Consider the following 5,000-nt stretch of genomic DNA (forward strand, 5'->3'; position numbering starts at 1 on the left):
ACTAGAGGGATGAGTTTGAACATGGACAGGGACGGCTTTGAAAGGATTGGGGCTCTAACTGTTTTGTGTCGTGGTTTGCGAATACGATGTGTCATTGTGCTTTTCAGTTAATGGTCTTTGATACTTCCCCCCCACCCCCCTATTCAGGGATATAGCAAAGGCCAGATATATATACCATTGAGATTGAGATTAAGATTTAAGATTGAGTGAGTGAGTAAATGAATGAGAGAGTAAATGAATGAGAGAGTAAATGAATGAGAGAGTAAATGAATGAGAGAGTAAATGAATGAGAGAGTAAATGAATGAGTGAGTAAATGAATGAGTGAGTAAATGAGTGAGTGAGTAAATGAGTGAGCGAGTGAGTAAGTAAGTAAGTAAGTGAGAGAGAGAGAGAGAGAGAGAGTGAGTGAGTGAGTGAGTGAGTGAGTGAGTGAGTGAGTGAGTGAGTGAGTGAGTGAGTGAGTGAGTGAGTGAGTGAGTGAGTGAGTGAGTGAGTGAGTGAGTGAGTGAGTGAGTGAGTGAGTGAATGAGTGAGTGAGTGAGAGTGAGAGTGCATGAAAGTGAGTGTGTGTGAGTGTGAGTGTAAGTGAGTGAGTGACTGAGTTAGTAAGTAGGTTCATGCATGCATAGGTGAGTATGTTGTCCACCTGTGTGGATGTGCAGAGGTAACCGCTACAGTACACTATTTTATATGCTGATTTTTGTAGCTGAATTTCCTGCTTATGAAAGAAGTTTATTCTTTGTTGGATGAGTGTGACAAGATTTTTTTTTTTTTTTTTTCAAGTATTGAGATGGTTTAGGCAGATAGTATAGATAATTTTGGCAGTATTTGATTTGATGTTATCAGATACTTGAATGTTTATTTAAACTGAATTTTAGTTTTTGGGTAAGGGTGATTGGCAGTTATAGTTTTGACAGTGATGAAGTATTGAAGGTTGTCAGTTCCTTAAGTATATATAGAAAATAGTGAAAGTGTATTGGTTGTATGATCTAGGAAAATAGGCTAACCTTTACCTTAGTGGAACAGTGAAGAACTGAAGATAATGAATATTTTGTATGGTCATATCCTCAGCTCCTTTGGATGCTCCTCTGCATCCTGATGGTGTTGGCTATAGAGTCCTATTTAGGGTTAACTGTGTTAAAAAGAAATGCAGCAAAGTTTTGTGACAGGCAGTCCAAAAATGTTTGTGGTGCAGTGGTGATAGATTTGGTCCCCCTACACCAGTCACTGCAGGGATATATAGTTTTCATATACTCCTCGATGAGAACTATGAGTCTAAATTCCCACAATAATGTTTAAAGAGAGGTTAGTAAAAGATGTCCTGAATATGATTTTTTTTTTTTTTTTTTTTTTTTTTTTTTGAGAACAATGATCAATGGTGATAAGAATATGATAAACATTGCTTGTAGGGAGTATTACATATAAATTATATGTAAGGTAATGTTTGGGCAGATAGTACCAAAAGAGGAACAGGGTGGAATGGGAGATAGAAGCATAGTTTGTGGTGTTGTAGATTATTTTAGTTTGTTGTAAAAGACAAATATATTTTTGATATTCATATGCATGTTAATAATTTTTGAAATGGGATAATAGGTGGAGGTAAAGGGGAAGAGCTTCGTGAATGAATGTAACATTTGAAAATTGTTTTTATCCTTTTGCAGGAACAGGTAATACAGAGTATTGATGTTATAGTGTCAGTGGCAAGTCCTTAATCCCATTCAGTGTCTGTCTCCCCAAATTTATTTTTAATGATAGGAAAGTGTTCGTAGATTGCTCCCTTCTCCCTTGTATGTGTAATGAAAAGTGATTCAAGCCCAATAAAATGGGATGTAGTTTGTGTCCATCTTTTCCTAAAGTGTCATTAATGTTCAAAAGCAAGTAGTAATCTGGTAGTTCCCCTCCCCCCCCCTTTCACTGCAGCCTTTTCACCCATGTTGAGAAAGACTAGTAAGCGCGATATCTCCACAGGTGGGACTGGGCAGCATGAGTGAGAGGAAAGGTGGACAAGATACCACAAAGAAGAGGCACCGTTGCCCCTACTGTGTCTACTCCACTGCTAGGAAAGATCATTTGAAAAAGCACATAAGAGTGCACACCGGGGAAAAGCCCTTTGCCTGCGCGCACTGTCCCTACCGCTCCTCACAGAAATATAACCTTAAGAGTCATGAGTTCACCCATAAGCTGTAATGTGTAGAAGAAATTTAGGATAGAATATGCAGTGCCATCAGCCAGCTGCCTGTGTGAAAGGTTGTACGGTTTGTCCTGGTCTATTACCGTTTATTTTGTCATTTTTTTCACATATCCTTTCAGTGTTTGTAAAGTTTTTTGAAAGGGAATTATTGCCTCATGATTTTGATCCAGAATGTAAGTTCTGTTAAAGAATTCTCTAGTTCTTGTTTGTTTATTTAGAGGCAGCAACTTTATAAACATTTTTGTAGTTATTTTGTTTTATCATAGCATCCTCATGATAAGGTTTATGAATATGAACATGATCATAGTGACCATCAGTGTCATGAATATAATTATCATGATCATCATCATCAGTATCATGAACCTATCATTATGAAAATGATCATGAATATTATAATGTTAATGATTATGATCATATCACCATTATTGCCATCGTCATCATCGTCACATTGTCATCATTATCATCATCATTATCATCAACATCATCATTATAATCATCATTGTCATCATCATTGTCGTCATCATCATTGTCATCATCATTGTCGTCATCATCATCATTGTCATCATCATCATCATAATCATCATCATCATCATCATTGTCATTGTCATTGTCATTATCATTGTCATCATCATCATCAGCATCATTATCATCATCATCTTTCATTTTCTTCACAGAAGAATGTAACTTTTCAATTTAATCTGTGCTTACCTTTGGCTGTAGCTGTCAGGAGTGGTATTGCCTTGGCTTGGAAGTGTCCCATTTCCATCTGGTGCATTCACATCTTATCCCGCCAGGACCAGTACGGTCCAAGTCCGTCTTCTTCTCCCTGTTGAGTATGGTCCCATCCTGTCCTGCCCTTGTAGATATGGTTCCTTTCCATCCAGCCCTGTCCATTATACTCCTATCTGATCTTGTTCAGTCTGATGTAATTCCCTTCTGGTCTGCCTTTTCTGATGTGGTCCTGTCCTGTCAAACTCTCCTCGTAGGATTTAGTTCTTCCCTGTCCTTCAGTCTGTAAAGTATCTATTGTATCTTGGATGTTTTACTATTCTGATTTGCATTAATCCGTCCTAAGCCTTTTCACGGGCAAAAGAGGATCTAACCTGGTTTAATAAATCTTCCATATTATTCATAATAATCTAAACCTTTTTAATGTTATACAGTGTCTCTCATGATTTATGTCACATAGTTGTAGAGGTGGAAGAGTATGATTCTGTGTTGAAAATTGTGTATTAGGTGTACATTTTTCAGATGGCTGTTAGGTGTGATGTTACAATAGACACGGAAGTTGCGATTTTAGACACAACTGCCTGAGAATAAAGGTTGCCGTGATGCAATTATTTATTTTATTTTATTTATTTATATATTTATTCTTCCTTTTTTCAGTTAAAGCCCTACTCATAATTCTTATTGATGAATACATGTCTATTGTTATCATGCTTTTTTCTCTGCAATATTCCATAAGTTGTATAAAGAACATATAATTTAAAAATTAATTATTTTGCATTGCAACTGTTTGCCTAACATCCCTCTCCCTCTCCCCTTCCCTGCCTGACTGTCATCCCTAAATCATTTGCTCTGTTTATTTCTTAAGAACCACCTCATACCTGAAGTGATAAAAAAATATGTTTGTGCATGGAAGAATTTCTTCTCAGATTGCATATTTTTTATGACGACAAATGAAGGATGTAATGTTTGGGATACCCTGTGTAAATCTCTAGACTAAGGCTGATCATCATCAGCTCTTTTTAAACAAACCAAGGCACCTCTTACACTTAATTTTAAACCACTTCCAGTGACTGTATATGAAGTAGGGAAAATGATTACCTGTTTAGTTAAGTAAATGTTTAGTAGACCAGTGATAGTTTGATATGTAGGCTGATGAGCTTTGAATAAGAAGGCTGTGTATTGTACATTGCACCAGAAAGAGTACAATTACAGAAATGTCACATTATCTGTGCAGGACAGATTGTGTGGTATGTAACTGTTAGGAGTTAGTATACAAAATTCCTTTGCTTGACTACAGTCATGTAAGAAAGATATTAAGAGAAACAAAAGTACAAGGAATTAAGAAAGGAAGTAATTTGTGTTCACTGGGGCCAAGATAACAATTTCATGTATTTAAACTTAATAGTAATCCTCGTATATGATTTGGAGAATAGATAAGTATGCAAAGAGGCAACCATGATGCCACACTTCATTCACTCTGTTGTCATCTACAAGACATCACAATATATTGGTGATTTTGGTTTTGCACTCATTTGCACTGAGATCTGAAGGAGGTTGTTTAGCATTTATATTTAAAGGTATTTTTTTGTAGACTTTATTGTTGGGAACATATTTGTAAATCATAGTTGTTTTATAGTTGGTGTAGATGTTTCTGCCTGTGCTGGTGAATATTTGGTCACAAAAAGTGTGCATGATGGTCATAATTGTCACCAAATAGTGGTAAACAAAGTTTAATCTCACCCCTTTACTGTATCCCAGTACTTGGGAAGTTGTAGCCAATTTTTACCTTGAAGGAAAAGCATTCCTCCCTTCTCCTCTTGCATGTTTTTTCTGTTTAAAAATAGTAGTTCAGTGTCTTCCTTAGTTAGTGTTGAATACTTTCCCTATAGGATGGAGCTACTCTTGAGAAAATCTGTTTACTTTTATGCCAGGTAAATTCTGAAAATCTCAGTCAATTTAGAGTGACATTCCAGATGGCAGGTTTCTTTGTTATTACATTTGTTTCTAATGCTGATAAATATTGGAACATACTATGTGATTCATGATTATAAAGCTTCTTTAAGAAACTATAAAATAATT

General features: G+C 36.1%; 1 protein-coding gene across 12 annotated transcripts in view; it reads left to right on the top strand.

Moving 5' to 3' along the window:
- LOC113824242 (zinc finger and BTB domain-containing protein 24) overlaps positions 1–5,000 on the top strand; it is an 85,376-nt gene that overhangs the window by 33,159 nt on the left and 47,217 nt on the right. For 2 of the 12 annotated variants that reach the window (XR_011399799.1, XR_011399800.1), the window contains exon 6: positions 1,970–2,248. The exons of the other annotated variants lie outside the window; for them this stretch is intronic. The gene's annotated coding sequence lies outside the window, so the exon portion shown is untranslated. The remainder of the gene's footprint in view (positions 1–1,969; positions 2,249–5,000) is intronic. 12 annotated transcript variants of the gene reach the window in all.

The sequence above is a fragment of the Penaeus vannamei genome, chromosome 30 (assembly GCF_042767895.1).
Source record: "Penaeus vannamei isolate JL-2024 chromosome 30, ASM4276789v1, whole genome shotgun sequence".
NCBI lineage: Eukaryota > Metazoa > Arthropoda > Malacostraca > Decapoda > Penaeidae > Penaeus > Penaeus vannamei.